This window comes from Eumetopias jubatus, unplaced genomic scaffold (genome assembly GCF_037043125.1).
Source record: "Eumetopias jubatus isolate StellerSeaLion01/CBP00866 unplaced genomic scaffold, mEumJub1_p1.0 scaffold_4, whole genome shotgun sequence".
Classification (NCBI taxonomy): Eukaryota; Metazoa; Chordata; class Mammalia; order Carnivora; family Otariidae; genus Eumetopias; species Eumetopias jubatus.
The window spans coordinates 65,459,565-65,480,222 of record NW_028274810.1 but is presented as its reverse complement, the minus strand read 5'-3'; the positions used below and the strand labels follow the sequence as shown (position 1 = coordinate 65,480,222).

Here is a 20,658-nt window from a genome sequence, read left to right as displayed (position 1 = left end):
GCCACCCAGGCGCCCCAACCGTTTTTTAAAATTCATAATTCAGTTGATAAGTGCTATGATGAAGCAAAAACTATACAAGAAAGAAGGGACATTTGTTTGAGACCTAGATCAGAAGGGTTTCATAGAAGATGTGTTATGTAGGCTAGGATAAGGAGAAGTAAAAATTAGTAAAGTAACAGTGGAAGGGCACAGTATTCCAGGCCTAAATAATGTGTGGAGGCCTGTTTTGATAACAGTTTTATTGAGATATTATTGACATACCACAAAATTCATTCTTTTAAAGTATACATTCAGTGGTTTTCAGTATATTCACAAGAGTTGTGCAACCATTACCATTATCTAATTCCAGAACTTTTTTTTTTACGAGAGGGAGGGGGAGGGGGTAGAAGGAGAGAGAGAGAGAGAGAGAGAGAATCTTAAGCAGGCTCCACGCCCAGAGTGGAGATCAAACACTCGGGGCTCCATCTCACAACCCTGAGATCATGACCTGAGCTGAAATCAAGAGTTGGATGCTTAACCAGCTGAGCCACTCAGGCACCCCCAGAACATTTTTACCACACTGAAAAGAAGCCTGGTACCCATTAGTGGTCACTCCCTAATCTTTCCTCTTCCTATTTTCTGGCAACCACTTATCTACTTTCTGTCTTTAAGGATTTGCCTATTCTGGACAGTCATATAAATAGAACCATATAGTATGTGGTCTTTTGTGACTGTCTTCTTTCACTTAGCATAATATTTTCTTTTCTTTTCTTTTTTTTTTTAAAGATTTTATTTATTTATTTGACAAGGGAGAGAGCACAAGCAGGGGGAGTGGGAGGGGAAGAAGCAGACTCCCCGCTGAGCAGGGAACCCGAAGCAGGGCTTGATCCCAGGACGCTGGAATCACGACCTGAGCTAAGGCAGATGCCCAACCAACTGAGCAGCCAGGCACCCCTAGCATAATATTTTCAAGGTTCATCCATATCATAGCATGTATTAGTATGAGCGCCTGTTTTGAGGAATAGAGATGGGCAAGATTAAAAGTTCTATTGATTAGGGTGACCAGTGCATAGAGTAAGAATCTGAGAATAGAGAGAAGGTGTCATACTAGAGAAGTAAGCAGAAACCAAGTCAAACAGAACTATGTTTTAGAGGTATGGACTTTATTCTGAGGGCAGTAGGGTACCACTGAATGTTGTTAAGTACAAAAATATTATAATGAGATTTGTGTTTTGCATCTGCAAAAAAATAGGCTAGATGGACACACAGTGGGGCAAGGAGAATAGTTAGGAATCTTACAAAAATCTGGGCAACAGAAAAATGTGAGATATGGCAGTGGAAATAGAAGTGGATGGACCTGAGAGATTTAAAAGGCAATATTGATAGAAGGGAGAGGAGGGATAGTATCTAGAATGGTATTCAAGGCTTTGAGTTGGTCAGCAGAGTGGATAATGGTGTATGGACTCATTAAGGAATTGGTTAACCAGGTGGGTTTCAGGGTGCTGATCTATAAGGAGTTATAAAATGGCACTGGAAAGTTGATGAGATGAAAAATGCATTTACCAGAACTCTTAGTAGAATATTGTATGTTGTTTAGAGGAAAACTTTGATAAGTTTCCATAGAAGAAAGTAAGATCCCCTCCCTCATCAGCTTCTTGCTTGAATAATGAGATAGTTCCTAAACTGTACTCTAAGAAGTTCAAAGGCTGTTTTATTGAGTGGGATGTGCAAATTCGAAGTCAGAGCTAAATAGTTCAATAGAGGAGGGGCAGCTATCAATGCATCTTCTTTTTTGCCTGTCCCTTTTATGGTTCTTACCCTTTCCTTTAGAAAATTTATATAAGATTGGATTAAAGAGTATCAAATTGGGGTGCCTGGGTGGCTTATTTGGTTAAGTGTCCAACTCTTGATTTTGGCTCAGGTCATGATCTTGGTCATCAGATTGAGCCCCATGTTGGGCTCTGCTTAACATTCTCTCTCTTCTTCTCCCTCTGCCCCTTCTTCCCTTAAAAAAAAAAAAAGATTGGGCGCCTGGGTGGCTCAGATGGTTAAGCGTCTGCCTTCAGCTCAGGTCATGATCCCGGGGTCCTGGGATCGGGTCCCGCATCGGGCTCCCTGCTCCTTGGGAGCCTGCTTCTCCCTCTCTCTCTCTCTTGCTCTCTCTCTCTGTCTTTCATGAATAAATAAATAAAATCTTTAAAAAAAAAAGATGATCAAATTACTAACCTGTTGCATGTATCTATTCCTATGTAATAAATTACACCAAAACATAGTGGCTTAAAACAACGATTTAATTATTATCTCTTCTGGTTAGGAATTGGCTGGGCTCAGCTAGGTGGTTCTCACTTAGGGTTTCCATGAAGCTGTAGCCAGACAGTGACTGGGTGTTGCTTGAGGCTTGCTCATCTTGAGGCTTGCTCATTCAAATATGTAAAGGTTCATGGGCAAAATCACCTACATATGGCCTTTCCATGTGGTCTCTCTAGCATGATAATTGGATTTCAAGAGTGAGTATCCCAAAAAACTGTTACCTTTTACCTAGCTTTAAAAGTTATGTAGTATTCTTTCTGTTTTGCTCTATTTGTTGAGGTAGTCATGAAGTTCTGCCCATGTTTAGAGGAAGGGGACATAAATTTTACCACTCTTGTAAGAAGATCATGTGGGATGGCAGGTACTGGAGCAGATATCTTTGCAGATAAAATCTGCAACACCTAAATTGAGAGTCTTGTCTAGACTAGGATAAGGAACCAAGAAAATGACTTTGGAAGATTGAATGCAATTTTGTACATACTGAGTTTAACTCCTTGTTAGACTTATTGGTGAAAATGTTAAGAAGTTAGGTTACTAAGCAGATGCTGACTTTGTTCTGTGGTAAATAGTATTAATCAGAGCCAAGATAGGAAACAGTGTTTAACTGAGAATGTTTTCTAGTTTATCCTTCTTGTTTTCTTATTCTTTTTTTTTTTAATCCGAGTCCAGGATTGTGGAAATTATAGATTGTTCCTATTTAACAGTGGTTTGACTTACGATTTTTTAGACTTTAGGATTATGAAAAAGCTGTACACATTCAGTAGAAACCATACGTCAAATTGTGAATTTTGATTTCTTCCCAGGCTAGTGACATGTGGTATGATACTGTCTTGTGATTCTGGGCAGCGGCAGTGAGCCATGGCTCCCAGGCAGTCATATGATTGCAAGAGTAAAGAGCTAATACACTTAAAACCATTCTGTACCCATACACCCATTCTCTTTTTTTACTTTCAGTACGATATGCACTGAATTACATTAGATATGCAACACTTTATTATAAAATAAGCTGTTAGATGATTTTGCCCAGCTGTAGGCTAATGTAAGTGTTCTGAGCACGTTTAAGGTAAGCTAGGCTAAGCTATGATGTTTGGTAGGTTACATGTATTAAATGTGTTTTAGACTTAATGATATTTTGAACTTACGATTGGTTTATTGGGACATAATTCCATCATAAATTGAGAAAGATCTGTATTATCTTCATAAATCTCTTCTGTTATAAACATGTCCACATCAGAGATTCTTATAAATCGCTTGCATTTTATATTTTAAACATCATCTTTATTCCTGTCATTTTCCTTATAGGTTTATTTAAAAAAAAATCTTGGTTTTTAAATTTTAGATGATGATTCTCTTTCCCCATATATAATTAAAAATTTAATCTTCTGTTATATATCCCAGGGAGATGATCTTTTAAAATCCTTGTCTTTCCTGTTTCCTTCCAGTTTTCATGTTCGAAAGTAAAAATTTAAGTAGCTTGGGATTTTTTTTTTTTTTTTTAATTTTAGAGCGAGAGCCAGGGAGAGGAGCAGAGGGGAAGGAGCAAAGGGAGATGGAGAGGGAGAAGGAAAGAAATTTATGCTGAGCCTGGAGCCTGATGCAGGGCTCCATCTTAGGACCCTGAAATCACAACCTAAGCCAAAACCAAGAGTTGGATGCTTAACTGACTGAGCCACCCAGGCACCCCTAGTTTGGGTTTTTATTAATTGAGATTCATGTATCCTCAGTTCTCTTTCCTGTTTTTAACAAATAATAAACATTCATTCCAAGAAAAATTAGGACTATAGAAGATTGAAAAAAATGTAAATCACCCAGACACTACCAAGAGATTCTTTATTATATTTTGGTATATGTTTCTTAAGACTTTTAAGTTTTGGGGCACCTGGCTGGCTCAGGGGAGTATGCAACTCTTGATCTTGGGGTTGTAGGTTTGAGCCCTATGTTGGGTGTGGAGATTACTTAAAAATAAAATATTTTTTTTAAAAAAACAACTTTTAAGTTTTCCCCAAATATGAAATCTTACCATTTGTACCATTTTATAAATGGCTCCTTTCAATTGACATTTAGATTTTTCCCAATATTTTACTATTTTAACATCAATCTAACAGTTACTCCATATTTTTTATATTTATCCAATTATTTCCTTAAGGTAAATCTCTAGAATGTAGTTATTATGTCAAAGTGCCTGTATTGTAGAGTAATGATAAAATTTCCCAGTTATTGTGCTTGATTGGCTCAGTCAGTGGGGCATAGGATTCTTGATCTCCAGGTCATGAGTTCAGGCCGCATGTTGGGTGCGAAGCCTACTTTAAAAAAACAAAACAAAAAACCCAATCAATTATTTAAATCCTTGTCACTTTTTTTTTCTCTTCCACTAGAGAAATTTCTGTTTTTGTTTCGCATGTTTTGCTTACTGTCCCTTTCTCCTACAACACACACATTCACAAATATTTATCAGGGTGGAAGAAAGCTTCATCATGAAGTTGATTATGCCCTGGGTTACAGAAAATGAAGACATAGTCATTGTTCTCAATGAACTGACAGTTCAGTGGGGAGGTATACAGGCATACTGACAATGTAAATTAATTTGGTAAGTGCTGCCATTTGTAGAGAGAAGACATGACATTAGTATAGGATGACTCTTCTAAAACAGCCTGTAAAGAATCAGGGAAGGCTTCCCAGGTTGAGTTGAGAGTGAGTTTGAGTTGAAACTTGGGTAATGAAAATTAGCTAGGCAAAGAAGAGTGGCAAAAGTGTCTCAATATAGGCACAGAACATGCAACGATAGAGAAGCATGATAAAGCATCTCACAAGAAATAGGGGTATTTTGTATGATTGGAGCTTAGGGAAGTAGTGGGAGAACAGTTTGGAAAAGAGGCAGAGACCAAGTTCTGAAAGAATCTCTATTGCCATGCTAAAAAACTATACTTCATTCTTGGGGGAAGAGATTAAGGGGATATATTCATTAGCTAGAAAAGCACAATCAATCTGGGTAGTATTTGCGGTAACAAATGAAGACCCATCACTGACATCCAGAGATGTGTCCATTAAGTAGGTGAGATAGAAGGGGGATAAGGTGAGAACTGATGAGGGCTTAAAATAAGGCAGTTGTAGAAATAGGAGGGAGATGCATTTAGGAGCTATTTGTCCCACTTGTCATGGGAGATGTGTTATATGCTATACTTAATTAAATCATCCTGGATATTTTGAATACCTCTATATGTGATAAGCACTGTTGGGGTCTTGGAATAAAAGGATGAACAAAGGGTTTCCTGCCTTGAGTGGTTTATCGTTTAGTGGAGTGCAACAGATTGTAAAGGGAGAAATTACCATGTAATGTGAAATGTGTTGTAGATATAAATGTATTATGAGAGCTTAGAGAACTAAGTGATTATTAATTTCACATTAGGAGGTGACATTGAGCAGAATCTTGAAGGCATTCTGTGAAAAATTTTTTCCTTGTATCTTGAACTATATTTAAAACATTTTAGGGGTGCCTGGGTGGCTCAGTCGTTAAGTGTCTGCCTTTGGCTCAGGTCATGATCCCAGGGTCCTGGGATCAAGCCCCGCATCAGGCTCCCTGCTCAGCAGGAAGCCTGCTTCTCCCTCTTCCACTCCCCCTGCTTGTGTTCCCTCTCTCACTGTCTCTCTCTGTCAAATAAATAAAATCTAGAAAAAAAAAAACATTTTATACTGTATTTTATGTTGTATATCTATCCTGTTACTAAATTTCTTTTGTTCCTTCCAAAAAGCAATTCCATAATGCCAAAAGGCGATGAAAAGGCTCTACCGTAAAGTGCTCATTCTGGGCAAAAAGTACCAGATTACTGTCTCTTATTAACTGGAAAGCATGTTTTTACATTGAGGTGAGGGAGGCACTACTTGTTGCTTGTCTATTTGTCTTTCCCTTTGTTTTTCTAGACTATTTCTCTCTTTGTTAGGGCATTGGCAACTTTTAAGTCTACTTTTAAGAAAGAATACCATATTGGGACGCCTGGGTGGCTCAGTCTGTTAAGCATCTGCCTTAAGCTCATGTCATGATCCCAGGGTCCTGAGATTGAGTCCCGCATCAGGCTCCTTCCTCAGCAGGGAGCCTGCTTCTCCCTCTGCCTGCTGTTCTGTCTGCTTGTGCCCCCCCCCCAACAAATAAATAAATAAAATATTTTTTTTTAAAGATTTTATTTATTTATTTATTTGAAAGAGAGAATGAGAGAGAGAGAGAGAAAGAGAGAGCACATGAGAGGGGGGAGGGTCAGAGGGAGAAGCAGACTCCCTGCTGAGCAGGGAGCCCGATGCGGGACTCGATCCCGGGACTCCAGGATCATGACCTGAGCCGAAGGCAGTCGCCCAACCAACTGAGCCACCCAGGCGCCCAATAAATAAAATATTTTTAAAAAATAAATAATATCATTATATTCCATTATGTGTTCTCAAAAATAAGAATGGAGACTTGTGGCTAAATAAGGATGGATTCATCCCCCTCCCCCACACACTTATTTTCTTTCTTCCCTAAAACTCCACTGAATGATGGGAAGAAACAACAGAAAAGGAAACAACATTGGATGGGAGGTTTCAATGAATGGAAAAAGTAAAATAATAAGTCTTAGAACTAAAGAAGTAATAAATTGTGGAGGGAGATGTGATGAGAAGCAAGTCTATACCCCCACAGAACCTTAGAGAAACTTGTGGAGGCTCTAGGAATCTCCAAAGGCTTAGGTGAGATTTAGTGCTGAAAAAGAAATTGGTTGGAAGTCTGTACAAGGAGTGGTTAGATATGCTGGTATTCTAGCCTAGTTTATGTAGCCAAGTAACATTATTCTTTGTCCTGCAGGAAACTTAAAGGTTTATTTTTTGGAAGAATTGAATTATGAAAGCTTTGAGTTAAGGAATTCCAGGCATATCAAAAGTTAGCAATGAGGTACAGTGTTGAAAGTAGATTGACTAAGGGAAATGTAGTGTGAAGTCACAAATGTAAAGTTGAGAGCAGTCTCCTTGTGTGATTTTCCTCTAGACACATTTAAGCTTCTTGGGGGAACGTATGGAGTTAGGTAGGCAGTTGGATTTAATCAGACTTAAGGCTTTGCCAGCTGAGGCTAAAGGTCAGAGGGATAAAATTCCAGAAGAAAAACCTGTGATGTTTGAGACAGTTACATAATATTATTGGACTTGCCTCATAGATCAAAATAGATACAGACATACAGGATTTGACTTTGAATCTATAGAATTAATTTTATTTGTTAAAAAAAAACTTCAGTTAAATAGTTTAATTGGAGGTGAGGACCTTACTTTTGCCTTATTCATTTTGATCTTGGTACTTCTACCTCATATAGCCATTTCCTATTTCTGATATGATTAATTCCTTATTTGATAGATGTAAGCCCGTTTCTTAGTATCAGCAGCACCTCTCATTTAGAAAATGTAACAAATACATATTTTTTTCAAGTTCTCAAGATAGGAAAATCTTTCACCAGTGATTTTCGTTCCATATTTTTTTTAAGATTTTATTTATTTATTTGACAGAGAGAGACACAGTGCAAGAGAGAACATAAGCAGGGGGAGAGGGAGAGGGAGAGGGAGAAAGCGGGCTTCCCGCCGAGCAGGGAGCCCGATGCGGGGCTCGATCCCGGGATCCTGGGATCATGACCTGAGCCGAAGGCAGACACTTAATGACTGAGCCACCCAGGTGCCCCCATTCCATATTTTTTATTGGTCTCTGGGAACTTGAATTTTAGCTTTTCCCTTATTCTCTAATTTTTTAGTAAGTACATCATTTTCACGTCATACCACCTCACACCTGTCAGAATGGCTAAAATTAACAAGTCAGGGAACGACAGATGTTGGCGGGGATGTGGAGAAAGGGGAACCCTCCTACACTGTTGGTGGGAATGCAAGCTGGTGCAACCCCTCTGGAAAACAGTATGGAGGTTCCTCAAACAGTTGAAATTAGAGCTACCATTCGATCCAGCAATTGCACTACTGGGTATTTACCCCAAAGATACAAATGTAGGGCCCCGAAGGGGTACGTGCACCCCAATGTTTATAGCAGCAATGTCCACGATAGCCAAACTGTGGAAAGAGCCAAGATGTCCCGACAGATGAATGGATAAAGAAGATGTGGTATATATACACAATGGCATATTATGCAGCCATCAAAAGGAATGAGATCTTGCCATTTGCAACGACGTGGATGGAACTGGAGGGTGTTATGCTGAGTGAAATAAGTCAGTCAGAGAAAGACATGTATCATATGACCTCACTGATATGAGGAATTCTTAATCTCAGGAACAAACTGAGGGTTGCTGGAGTGGTCGGGGGTGGGAGGGAGGGGGTGGCTGGGTGATAGACATTGGGGAAGATATGTGCTACGGTGAGGGCTGTGACTTGTGTAAGACTGTTGAATCACAGATCTGAAACAAATAATGCAACATATTTTAAGAAAAAAGAAACAGAAGAAGATAGCAGGAGAGGAAGAATGAAGGGGAGTAAGTCAGAGGGGGAGACGAACCAGGAGAGATGATGGACTCTGAAAAACAAACTGAGGTTTCTAGAGGGGAGGAGGGTAGGGGGATGGGTTAGCCTGGTGATGGGTATTAAAGAGGGCACATTCTGCATGGAGCACTGGGTGTTATGAACAAACAATGAATCATGGAACACTACACCAAAACAAATTATGTAATATATGGTGATTAACATAACAATAAAAAATTTAAAAAAAATTAAGTGATGTTCATTAGATCATCTCTAAGATACTTTCCTGTTCTGAAAATGCTATGATTATACGTTAGGTATTTTATATGGATAATGTGAGGTTTTTTTTTTTTTAAGATTTGTTTATTTGAGAGAGAGAATGAGAGAGTGCACATGAGAAGGGGGAGGGTCAGAGGGAGAGGCAGACTCCCCGCTGAGCAGGGAGCCCGATGTGGGCTCGATCCCGGGACTCCAGGATCATGACCTGAGCCGAAGGCAGTTGCCCAACCAACCGAGCCACACAGACACTAAGATAATGTGAGATTCTTAATTTATTCTGATTACAATTACTAATCTTGTTCAAGGCTAAATTAGGCTCTTAAAGAGTTTCAAGTTATCTCTGAGCAGCTTCAGAGGTATTTAAATTGGACTACTGTAACTTCATGGATATTGTCATATATTCAGAAGAAGGAAATAACATTTGAGGAAGCTTTGGCCGCTTTGTTTTTTGCATACCCCTGACAGTAAAGGTTAATATTGGGCTAATAGATCCATTGCTTCTAAACAGTGGAAGAGGACTGGAATCATAAAAGATTCCATTTGGAGGAAAAACGGTTGTTTGGCAATAAAAATCTCAATGGGAAGCCTCTGAATCTCAGTTTAAGGATTCTGTATGGACAGAAAAAAAAAAATCCCACATTCTAGTGAAGTAGCAGTTTTACTAGCTTTGGATTCTTGGAGGGCCTATTGTAATACAAAATAAGTGGTATTTTTATGAATTAACATAGTTAAAACCATTGGGTAGAAAGTGCCTGCCTTTGATGTTTCACTTTGTATTTTCCATTGAAAATAAGAAATGTTAGGGGCGCTTGGGTGGCTCAGATGGTTAAGCATCTGCCTTCAGCTCTGGTCATGATCCCAGGGTTCTGGGATCGAGCCCCATGTCAGGCTTCCTGCTCAGCGGGAAGTCGGTTTCTCCCTCTACTGCTCCCCCTGCTTGTACTCTCTCACTCTTTCTGTTGAATAAGTAAATAAAATCTTAAAGAAAAAGAAAATAAGAAATGTTAAAAAATTCTTAACTGTTATTGAAATGTTTAACTTTTGGTCTTCTTACACAATAAAATGTGTCTGCTACATTTCATGCTGGCCAGGTCTTTGATTCTGAAGATGTAATTGTAATTTATTACTTAAGCCCATAGCTCTCATTTGTTTGGCTATGATAGGTTTATATGAAGAAAATTAGGACTTACTGCTTTAGCAAATGTAATGAGCAATGTGTTTTTTTTCTTTAGGATCAAACATCAGAGCATACTGAATCAGCAGGACTGGCTGGTGGTGCGGCAGGCATCATGAGTAAGCACAGGGAAGTCTGTTCCTTATCACGTGTGTAAGGGGAAAAAGGTAAGAAAACCAGTGTTCTGTTTCTATTAGAGATTGAATTTAAGAAAACAACTAAAAAAAAAAAGAAAACAACTAAATCTATAGAAAATTTCATGTGTATATGCTGCTGGCTTCATTTTTAACATTGTCTCTTGTTAAATCAGGAGTGTGGTTTTAAAAAAAGACTTAAATCCAGAGCAAAGGGTATTTTTAAATTACTGTTGAATTATGTCAAAAATTCTAATTTCTCCTGCCAGTGCTTGGCTTTTTCCTTTTGGAGTCATCTTCCACTTTGAGGATAGAAAGGTAATTTCAGCATGAAAAAGAACATGGATTTGAGAGCAATATTGTTAAGAGAAGAAAAATCCAATTAATCTTATTTCTATTTCTTAATCATCATGCAAGAGTTAAACAATTAAAGCTAATTTGGGGCAGGGAATCAGAAATATAGATTTAATTAAATTTTTTTACTTTGTATTTTTAGACTAATTGTGAAGAGCTATAATTTCCAGCAGAAAATTGGAAATATTTTACTAATTCTTGTAGAGCAGGAATCATTGATTTTTTTTTCCTGACTAGGAATCATGTGATTTCTTTCAGGGTTTACAATTACTGAAGGGGTAGAAAATGGTGGTGGGGGTGAAGGGTATGTGGGTGAGATTAGTTTCAGAAACTGATTATGCCATTCACTAATGGCATGTTGCATACTCTGGTTGAGTTCTTTGATTTTTCATGTAAGCTTTGAGGATAGAGGGATGGACCTGACAGTGTGTGATAGGAGACTGAGTTCTTTTTCTCTTTAGTTGAGGGTGGAGTGGAGTGGCACTCAGCAGTGCCTTCCCCATCAAAACTTTTGGGCCTGCAGCTGGAAGAGTATTTCTTGTACCCTAGCTACCTCATGTGAGGGTGTGTGAAGGGAGTGCCCTTTTCTGCCTTTACTGGGTGAAATCTTATTCTTCAGGCATTAATTACCTCTTTAGGAAGTTCTCAACCCACTGCAAAAACTATCAACAATAATAAATAGTAAATAATAAGGGGTAATCAGTTATTAGAATATTTGTCGTAGTAGCCCAGAAATACACCCCCGCCTCAGTCTGATTTAGCTTCACCTCTTCCTTGGCTTCCTAGCACTCAGTGCATATATCAGTTGACACAGTGTTTTTTTTTTTTTTTTTGACACAGTGTTTTATATTTTTAAGTTTACTCATCCGTCTCCCCTATGAGACATTAGGCACTGTTAGGTCAGGGACATTGTCTTATTTGTCATTGTAATCTAATGACTGGGACAGTGCCTGGAACACAGATGCTCAGTAATGTTTGGTACATGAATATACACTGTTCATTGTAATTAGTAGATAGCATAAAGAGGATGTACCAGTGAAGAAAACATAAAAGGAGCAATCAAATCAGTGCTTTAAAAGTGGGACCCCCTAAGACTGAGATTCAAGAGAGTGTCCAAAAGTACTCTAGTCAATAGAATAAAAAAGAAGAGGTCTAGAAGCCCAACAACAAATGAAGAGGTCCTCAGGAAGGAGCTGTACTAAATTAAGTAATTATGTCTTTTTTGAGATATAGAGGTATAATATTTAGTGACTTCTATTTTGAGTAAGAGTTGGATGCTTTTATAAGAAGACAAGTAAAGAATCCTGACATAAGGGGCACCTGGCTGGCTCAGTTGGTGGAGCATATGACTCTTGATCTCAGGGTCGTGAGTTCAAGCCCCACATTAGGTGTGGAGCCTACTTAAAATTAATTAATTTAAAAATGAATCCTGATATAGGATTTAAATCCTCTGGGAGACCCAGCTTATGTGGTGAGAAGACTGCCCCCCTCCCAAGTCCTCAGGAGACCACAGGTTATTCTTTGGAAGATGAAACTGAAGATGCTCGACTTGGGGGCCCTAAACATAACAGATCAGGGATGAGGCACCATAGGAAAGCTGAGGGATTAAGGAAAATCCTTTATATTGAAAAGTGAGACCCTTCCCCCTCACTCCCTCTACTTTTCTTTCAGAAGGTAATTGCCTGGTATTACATCTTTTTCCTCCCTTATAGAAGATTACATGAGTCCTCCCCGGAGTCTAAAGAAAAGACTTATCTATGCTGGCATTTAGAGGTCTCCCAGTGAGATAGCTGTGTTCCCACCTGATCAACATGCAGTGGGAGCCTCCTGGTCGAGAAGCCAAGTATGCAGATCTTGCAGTTGGCTTTTAGTAGTTCCATTTATTCAATAAATAGGCATTTGGGGATAGTGTCCAATGAGAAAGAGAGCAAAAGTACAAAAGAGGAACTTGAAGGAAATAATACTGGAAATAGAAGAAAGTTTGAGAAAAAAACCCAAAAAACAATAGGTAATTACTAATTGCATCAAACAGGTAAGAGAAGAAATTATATTCATGAAATGAGATGCTGTAAAAATCATTAGAAAAAGAAAGTGCTCTGGAAATTTAAAATATGATAGACATTTTTGGTGCATTTAAAAAAATTTAGGGGCGCTTGGGTGGCTCAGTCATTGAGCGTCTGCCTTCAGCTCAGGTCATGATCCCGGGGTCCTGGGATCGAGTCCCGCATCGGGTTCCTTGCTCCGCGGGAAGCCTGCTTCTCCCTCTCCCACTCCCCCTGCTTGTGTTCCTGCTCTCGCTGTGTCTCTCTCTGTCAAATAAATAAATAAATAAAAATATAAAAAATAAAAAAATAAAAAAATTTAAACTATCTCAAGCTTATAGAAAAGTCAAAAGTACAAAGAACTTTTTTTCTCTGAACCATCTGAGAGTAAGTTGCTAGCTGCTGCATGCCCCATCCCCTTTGAAACTGTTTCTGGCAAACAAGGACATTCTCCTACATAACTACAATACATTCATCAAAATCAGGAAATTAATTTTGATTCATTACTACCATCTAATTCTCAGATCTTATTCAAGTTTTGCCAGATGTACAAGTAATGTCCTCTATATTAAGAGGATCTAGTTTAGAATCACGTGTTGCATTTAGTTGTCATGTTTCTGTAGTCTCCTTCCATTTGGAACAGTTCTGCAGTCTTTGACTCTTTTGACCTTGACACTTTTGAAGATTGCAGACCAGTTATTTTGTAGAATGTTCCTCAGTTTCGGTTTGTCTGATGTTTCCTATTGACTAGATTCAGGTTATGCATTTTTGCGGGAATATCACAGAAGTGGTGCTATTTTTGTTTTTAATTAATATATTTTATTTTTTTAGAGCAGTTTCAGGTTCATAGCAAAATGGAGCAGAAATTAAAGGTTGTTCCCATAACCCCCTGACTGCCCCCACCCCCTACCTCACCTCTCCCGATATTGACATTGCTGTGTCCTTTTCATTGCAGCCTATCAAAGAGCACAGATTTCCATTTGTCACATTACTGATGATGCTCACTTTGACACTTGTGTAAGCTGGTGTCTGCCAGGCTTTGCTGCTCAAGTTACTCTTTTTTTGCTTTGGTAATTAGTATTTTTATGGAGAGGAACTTTGAAGCTATGTAAATATCCCTTCCCCATCATACTTGGGACTCATTCATTCATATTGCAAAGACTCATTGTTCTCTTTTTTATTCAGTGGGCTATAATCCATTGCTATCTTTATTTATTTTGATTTTCTTATTTAGCCTGTGGGAACTCCTTCAGGCTGGTTTCTTTGTCCTTTTGACATGTCTCCATCATTCTTGGAGCATATATACTTGCTTTCCAGTGCACAAGATACTCAAGATTGTTCTTTTTTTTTTTTAATTGGAATGTAATTCACATACCATAAAATTCATTCTTTTAAAGTGTGTAGAGTCCAATGGTTTTTATATATTTACGGAGCTGTGCAGTCATCACCACTGTGTAGTTCCAGAACATTTTTATCACCCCCAAAAGAAATCTTATATCCATTAATAGTCACTTCCTGTTTCCCTCCCAGTTCCCCCCAGCACCTGACAATCATGAATTAATTTTCTATTTCTATGGATTTGCCTATTCTGGTTAGTCCATACAAATGGAATCATATATAGCTTTTTGTGTGTGCTTCTTTACCTTAGTATTTCCAAAATTTATTCATGTTGTAGTATACAGCAGTACGACATCTATTTTTATTGCCCTATAATATTCCACTTTGTTGATATACCATCCCACACTTTATTCATTCATTTATCAGTTGACATATATTTTGGTTTTTCCACCTTTTGGCTGTTGTGAATGATGTTGCTTTGAGCATTTGGGGATGAGTTTTTGTGTGAATATGTTTTCATTTCTCTTGGGTATAAACCTAGGAGTAGAAGAGCTATGCCATAAGGTAACACTGTTTAACTTTTTGAGGAACTGCCAAACTGTTTCCCAAAGTTGCAACATCATTTTACTTTCCTTCTAGTAATGTGTGACAACTCATATTTCCCTACATCCTCATCAAAGCTCTTGTATTTTTTCTACTCCAGCTGTGGAATCGGCCATTTCTCTGTGGAGTCCTGCTTCCTTTCAGTGGGTAACAATACTTAGAAACCAAATCTGGTGCGATGGATATGCTCATTGCTACTTGAAGTAGAGATGGAGTTTTGCTGCTCCAAGATCCTGTGCACAGAGCTAGAAAATATACCTGTGTGTGTGTGCAGACACACACATTTACATCTATATCTGTTGTGCACAGACACACACACATTTACCTCTATATCTATTGTGCGTGGACACACACACATTTACATCTGTATCTGTTGCTATAAGTGTCCTTGTTTCTTGAAGTCTATGAGTTCATACTGATATCTCAAATTCCAAACCAACACTGTGGGGTTCTTTCTAGTTTTCACCTTTTGTTCATTTAACTCTCTTCTCTAACAGTGAGAAACCTTGCTCCTGTTGCCCTTCATGTAGTCACTTATTTGATCTATCTCTGCATGTAACCAATCTCCTATCACCTTCTCCTTCCCCTGGCCCTTCTTATCCTGCTCAGGCTCTGACCTGCCACTCTGGACTGCACTCTTACATCTCCTCCTCACCCCTCCTGCATATGGACTCTTCTCATCCCCAAGCCAGACCATCCCCTTCATGTGGATGCATTCCTCACCTCTCTTGGGCTCTGACTCTCCATGCTGCACTGTCCTGCACAGATGGCTTCCTCACCCTGCTGGGTCTTTGATGCCTTATGTTGGGCCACTAACACAAGGACATCTATTTTACCACACTTGGGCTCTGACTCCCCCTTACACAGATGCTGTCTTCATCCTGCTCCCATGTCTACTGAATTTTTCATAACTTTTTCCCTTTTATTATTCTTTTTAACTTTCTATTTTGTAGTAATTATAGACCCCCAGGAAGTTGTACAAGTAGTATAAAGAGTTCCTGTGTACCCTTCATTTACCCAGTTTTTCTCATTGGTTACATCTTACATAACTTAGAAAACATAAAAACCAGGAAATTAACATTTTATTTATCCATTCATCAGTTGATAGATATTTAGTTGTTAGCACCTTTTGGCTGTTATAAATAAAGCTGCTGTGAGCATATTCATGAATGTGTATCTCTCCCATTTGTCACATGTAGATTTGTGTAACCACCATTGCAGTTGAAGCTTAACGACTGAGCCACCCAGGTGCCCGCAGTTGAAGCTATAGCACAATTCTATCACCGCAGAGATCTCCCTTATATTTTTTCTTTATAGTCACGTGCACCCCGTCTCCCTACTTTCTCATATTTAATGACTTTTTAAAATTAAAAACATTACAAGTCACAGGAAGAGCTGAGTAAGCGTAGAGATAAACCATGTTATAGTCAGGAATAGAAAGACTTAATATCATTCCCAATCATGAGTGAGGGGCAGGGTAGGAATTCTAATTTCTGAAAGTTGATTTTATTGGCATTCTGTTCCATCCTGTTCCATTACTGAGTCTTGGAGCCACTTAGGATAGTTTTTTCCCCAGCTCCTGGCTTTATTCAGAGAGCCCAGTATGGCCCCTTCCACTGCAGAAGCTTCTGTTAAGTTTGCAGCCAGTAATTCCCATCCTCCCTGCTAGCTTCTGAATCCTAGGCCTGTTGCTGTCTAGTTTTGTAACCCCTGTGGACTGACATCCTTGAGTTTTCACTCATTGCTGTGGCTTGCTTGCTTCTTGTTTTATGTATATTTCCCTTTCTTGCTTTTGAATTTGACTGTATAAACTATTTTAAAATAATCTATTTTTTCTACAATTTCTATATTCAGAGTGAAAAGAAATGCTTCCTACCACCAGCTCAGTATTGTTTTTCTTTTGAAAAATTTTAAGCCTATAGAAAAATTGAAAAATAATACAATAAAGACCCATATATCCTTTACCTAGATTCATCAGTTTTTACCATTTTGCTTCTTTTTTGAACACCTCTCTTCCTCTCTCCCTCCTTTCTCTTTTCCCTCTCCTCCCCCACACTCATACACCCGTTCATATACTTTTCTTTTTCTGAATCATTTGAAAGTTAAATACAGATAATACATGGGGTACCTGGGTGGCTCAGTTGTTAAGCGTCTGCCTTCGGCTCAGGTCATGGTCCCAGGGTCCTGGAATCGAGCCCCGCATCTGGCTCCTGCTCAGCAGGAAGCCTGCTTCTCCCTCTCCCACTCCCCCTGCTTGTGTTCCCTCTCTTGCTGTCTTTCTCTGTCAAATAAATAAAATCTTAAAAAAAAAATACAGATAATACAATACTTCTTCCCTAAATAGTGAGCAGACATTTCTGAAGAGTAAGGACATTCTCCTACAAAATAAAATACCATTATCACATCTAAGAAAAAGATTATTAATTTATTGTATCACCCAATATATAGTCCAGATTTCTTGGATTGTCCTCTAAATGTGATTTTTTGCTATGTACGTATATATGTGTGTTTTCTTGATCTAGAACCCCATTAGTGTTCGTGCATGGCATTTGGTTATTTAATCTCTTTAGTCTCTTTTAATTTAGAGTGATGGGGTTTTTTTTGTTTGTTTTCAAGATTTTATTTATTTATTTGTCAGAGAAAGAGAGCAGAAGCAGGGAGAGCTGCAGGCAGAACAGGCAGAGCAGGCAGAGGGAGAAGCAGGCTCCCGACTGAGCCAGGAGCCTGATGCGGAACTTGATCCCAGGACCCTGGGATCATGACCTGAGCCAAAGGCAGATGCTTAACCAGCTGAGCCACCCAGGCATCCCTGGAATGATGGTTTTTTTAACACTGAATTTTTGGAGAGTTCAGAACAGTTGTCTTAATGGAATGCCTTACATTCTAGATTTGTCAAATTGTTTCTTCAGGATTCAATTAAGGTTAAACATTTTTGGCATGAATACTGTGTTGGTATGTCTTAAACTTCTCATTGCATCACATCAAGAGATGCATCATGTTAAACTTTTTAACATGTTAAACTATATTTAACTATTGTTAAACAATTGGTGATGCTAAGTTTGATCATTTGGTTTAGGTAGTGATTTTTTACTTTTTACAATAAACATGTATTTTCTCCTTTGTGATTATCTGTGGACTAGTACTTTGAGACACTGTGCATATTTTCTTCCCCAATAGCCGTTTATCTAAAGGCTTTAGCATTCATTTTTGATGCTGGCCTGAATCATTAATTATCATCGGAGTTCAGTACAGCTTCTTGACCAGCTGTTTATACAACAGTCCCTGCTTATCTATGGGGAATATGTTCCAAGACCCCCAGTGGTACCTAAAATTACTGATAGTACCAAAACCTAAATATACTGTTTTTTTCCTATACATGCATACCTATGATAAAGTTTAATTTGTAATTTAGATAAAGTAAGAGATTAACACCAGTAACTAATAATAAAATGAACAATTATAACAATATACTGCAATAAAATTTATGTGAATGTGCTATCGGGCTTCCCATTGCTTAAAGTAATACAATACCTTTCTCAGACTGGCATTCCAAGGCTTGCATAATATGATGCCTATCTACCTTTCCATCTGTGTCCTGATGTTAACTATATAAATTCTTGATCCAGTTTCACTGATCCCTCAATAATTGCCCACCCTAGATAACTCCTTGTATGTCTCTCCCTGTTTGAAATTTCACTTCTATATCTTGCCATCTGGAATATCTGTTAAAATTTTTCCATCCTTCTGGACCCAGCTCAAATCCATAAATAAAGCCTTCCTTGACCATCCAGATGGTGATCCTGCCCATTTCTTGAACTTTTATAGTACTTACTCTGTAGCACTTATCTGTTAATTTCAACCGACAAATTAATCAAGTAGTACTTTGTGTCTCTTGTACTGTGTTGTTATTAAAATCATTTATTATGTTACTTTTCTTATTTAGCATTGTTTACCATTAATTAAGTTATAAGCCTCTGATGTTAAGGATGATGTCTGAGAATTCAACTGATTATAATACCCTGCATACAGTAGATGCACAATAAATATGTTGGATCCAATTATTTATTAATATTTTATATATAATGACTACGAAATGCTGAGTATTGTAGGTGTATATTAAATGTGCTAGATTGTATGTTGTGAGAAATTTCGTTCATGCTCTTAGCATTAGAAAGTTTAAATATGCAGTTTTTATCTAAATAAGATGGCATGTATACGAACATGATTTTGAACTATAAATCGTGACACACAAAAGATAGATTTAAGAAAAACTTTTAAGGGATTATTATGCAGCCTATTTGTCTACCTAAACTTAAATTATTTAACAGGAGCCAATCAATAAATAAAAGTTGATTGAATGAATAATCATGAGGAAATACTTGAATAAATCCATTAAATCTCCTGAGCTTTTCTTTTTAAATTGGTAAAATGAAAGAAATAATATTCACACTTTTATGTATCTCAGAGGAGAAACACTATAAGTCAAAGAAAACTCACCACATTTTATATTTACCTTAAATTTTGTAATAGGATATTGCATTTTTTATTTTCCCTCTTCTTATGTTTTCCTTACTCAGACATTTTAGGGGAATTGTGGTATTATCTCCCCTCGATCTGCCTCCCTATATGCCAGTAAGAAGCCAAACAATTTTCAGTTTGGGAAGAACATTTTGAGAAATTAAGGAGATAAATAAATATGGGGATCATTATAATAGAGGGGGGAAAATGGGATAGTATTTATTGAACAACTATGTGCTCTTGGCATTCTGTTAAGTGGGTGACATACCTAGTATATGTGCCCACAGAATGCTTTTAGATGAATTAACACCAAAAAAGACTTAGAAATGGTACTTGAAAAAAAGAGGTTTAAAAAGAAAAACCAAGGGGTGGGACGCCTGGGTGGCTCAGTTGGTTAAGCGTCTGCCTTCGGCTCAGGTCATGATCCCAGGGTCCTGGGATCGAGTCCCGCATCGGGCTCCTTGCTCAGCAGGGAGCCTGCTTCTCCCTCTGCTGCTCTTCCTGCTTGTGCTCTCTCTCACTATGTCAAATGAATAAATAAAACCTTAAAAAAATTAAAAAAAAGAAAAAAAGAAAAACCAAGGGGTGTTTGCCTGGCTCAGTCAGTAGAGCGTTCGACTTGATCTCTGGGTCTTGAGTTCAAGCACAATGTCGGGTGTGGAGATTATTTCAGAAAGAATCTATTAAAAAGAATAACCAAATCAGAATCATCATTAACATTTTGGAACTGATATCCTGTATCCCCATGCTTGCTTGAACTTTCTTGTTCCATTTGGGAACAATTCTTTAAAAGCTTTCTCTTCAGGGCACCTGGGTGGCTCAGTTGGTTAAGCGGCTGCCTTCAGCTCAGGTCATGATCCCACAGTTCTGGGATCAAGCCCCGCGTGCGGCTCTCTGTTCAGCGGGGAGCCTGCTTCTCCCTATCCCTTTGTCTGCTGCTTCCCCTGCTTGTGCTCTCTCACTCTCTGTCAAATAAATAAATAAAATCTTTAAAAAAAAATAAAAGCTTTCTTTTCAAATAGAAATGTAGTTTTATCTCAAAGAAATGATTTCTCTCTCGACATCTGGACTTTATCTTTTTTTTTTCTTTCTTTGGACTTTATCTTTTGAAACATCCTATTCAAATGCATCAAGTTTGTCTTCTGTAATTATATTTTGATTATTGTCAGCTTATAGGTTTCTAGACTTTATTAGCTTAAAGATCTTAGAATACCTCTAGTGGGATGATAAATTTTTATAGTGTACCATGGTCTGAATAGATTTATAAGAGATTTTATTCTTATATATTTAAGATTTATAAATTATATAAATATTTTTTATGCATAAATCTATATTTTTCACTTTTTTCCAGTTTATTGAGATATAATTGACAACGTTGTATTAGTTTAAGGTGTACAACATAATGATTTATGTATATATTGGTAATAATTATCACAATAAGTTTAGTTAATATCAGTCACTT

The 20,658-nt window shown here is 38.0% G+C and overlaps 1 protein-coding gene across 1 annotated transcript in view; it reads left to right on the top strand.

Moving 5' to 3' along the window:
• The window catches only part of ZFYVE9 (zinc finger FYVE-type containing 9), a 180,949-nt gene that overhangs the window by 50,856 nt on the left and 109,435 nt on the right, over positions 1-20,658 (top strand). Inside the window, exon 2 of the mRNA XM_028106742.2 lies at positions 10,266-10,374. The gene's annotated coding sequence lies outside the window, so the exon portion shown is untranslated. The remainder of the gene's footprint in view (positions 1-10,265; positions 10,375-20,658) is intronic.